This window comes from Tachypleus tridentatus, chromosome 4 (genome assembly GCF_004210375.1).
Source record: "Tachypleus tridentatus isolate NWPU-2018 chromosome 4, ASM421037v1, whole genome shotgun sequence".
In the NCBI taxonomy this organism is placed as follows: Eukaryota; Metazoa; Arthropoda; class Merostomata; order Xiphosura; family Limulidae; genus Tachypleus; species Tachypleus tridentatus.
This window is the reverse complement of record NC_134828.1, coordinates 53,442,930-53,444,928: the sequence shown is the minus strand read 5'-3', so window position 1 is coordinate 53,444,928 and position 1,999 is coordinate 53,442,930. Positions and strand designations below refer to the sequence as shown.

General features: G+C 37.7%; 1 long non-coding RNA gene across 5 annotated transcripts in view; it reads left to right on the top strand.

Moving 5' to 3' along the window:
• The window catches only part of LOC143249150 (uncharacterized), a 28,392-nt gene that overhangs the window by 4,426 nt on the left and 21,967 nt on the right, over positions 1–1,999 (top strand). Inside the window, exon 1 of one of the 5 annotated variants that reach the window (XR_013027601.1) lies at positions 640–730. The exons of 2 other annotated variants lie outside the window; for them this stretch is intronic. This is a non-coding gene — a long non-coding RNA (uncharacterized LOC143249150). Of the gene's footprint in view, positions 1–639; positions 1,181–1,999 lie in introns of those variants that run through there. 2 more of the 5 variants (XR_013027600.1, XR_013027598.1) reach the window with 2 other exon arrangements.

Here is a 1,999-nt window from a genome sequence, read left to right as displayed (position 1 = left end):
GGGTGAGTTTGACGAGTAGGAACGTAATGTGGATTTGGGCGAAGGGCGAGAAGGGTGTAACTTCATTTAGGTTACTGGTTTGTTGCGATTATTCGACAGTTACGGGGTGAACTGGCGGCTGGGTCTGAGTGCTCCTCCTTTTCTTTTTCTTGTTATAGTTCTTTGAGTAGTCTTGTCTCGTAGTTCTGTTTCCTAGATGTCTGAGTTTCTTGGTCTTTTGTAGTTGATTGGTTTGCAATGTGGGTTCTGGAGTTCTGATAGGCGACGGATGTTCGGAGGTCGTGAAGCGTGGGCTTGGTTTGGTTTGTTTTGAATTTCGCGCAAAGCTACACAAGAGCTATCTACGCTAGCCGTCCATAATTTAGCAGTTTAAGACTAGAGGGAAGGCAGCTAGTCATCACCACCTACCGCCAACTCTGGGGGTACTCTTTTACAAACGAATAGTGGGATTTACCGTTACATATAACGCCCCCACGGCTAAAAGGGCGAGCATGTTTGGTGTGTTGGGGATTCGAACCCGCAACACTCGGATTACGAGTCTTGTGCCTTAACTACCTGGCTATGTCGGACGAGCATGGGCTTCGGGATATACTTATAAAGGTGGGATGTGTAAGAGGATTCTGGTATCGTTTTTTTACTATATAATAGTGTAAATCGAGAGAGCAGCCGTGGGTGAAGATGAAGTATGCTACTGTATAAGAAGTCATGACAACTTAGATGAAGTGTGATGGTGAATCTGTTTTCTTAGCCCATAAAATACTTCTAAACATCAAGGTTTTTATAGGCCTTGAACTTCTTTTCGGTGTAAAAAGATGTTGTCAGAAATAATTAATTTACGAAATCTGTATTGTCAACCAGTGGGATTTTAACACTGGTATGTAAGCCTAATTCGGGTGCTCTATTTTCAATTCTGACCAGTTTACTGATATCCATCGCCATTGTTATTGTTTTCGAGACAGAACAAGGAAGGTCTCCTCATATCTTGACTTGTATATATCATTATTGTCCATGTCTTTGTAAGTTCATGTAAAATGAACGGAGAACGAGGTGATTATCTAGCGTAGACCTACTTTTCACGAATGTTGTGTCCAACATGGTCGCAAATTGTTAATGTGTTTCCTTTGGTCATGTGACTGTATAAGCCAAAAGTCTGTTAGGAGTCGTACGTACATATTATTAGGTAGAACAAGCTTATGATTACAATATGTTCTCAAAACGTTATTTACATTGTTGTGATGTAGCTTTGTAATTAGGAAAGAGAGACAGATATAATAGGATTAACGAACCAGATAAATTTACTAAAGTACTTTTGCACTACAGTAATGCAAATTGTAGTCTGCGGTTGAAGCTTAAAAATGAAAGCTAGACTATGAGTACAATACGGTTTTTATAGGCGGATGTATTCTGCAATGGGACAAATAAATTACTTTAAAGTAATAAGTAACACAAAATTACTTTAAAATATATCATAACAACCGTACACTCTTTAAGCCCTTTAAAACTAGAATTTGAGTAGAAATATAGATACTCTGTGTTGCCAGAAAATCTCAAAATAAAATATCAATTTGGGTGTGAGTTAACATTAGGTCTAGTAGATCTGGTAATTAATGTTACTTGTTAGGAAAGAAAATAGTAGACCTAACAGTTAATCCCACCATTACGTTATTTTTAGTGCTCTTATATTACCTGTATATAGGATTTTATACAACTTGCAAGAAAACAGTATGAAAGGACTGAATAAGGCCTTTTGGATCAAAAAGTAGAACTAGAAACTAACTGTTATAACTAAATGTTAAAAAGGATGCTTTTCTTTGTTTTCATCATTTCTATTGAACAGTTAGTAGTAGAACAACTTTACCCTATCCAGTGATGACGAGAAAACCCACTTGTAGAGAAAAATATGTGTGTAAAAACGGCTGGTCATCGTCAGGTTGATGACTGCAGGAGGTCAAAACGTTGTTTGCTCCTCTACATAAAAAATTTTCTCAATCCAAAACAG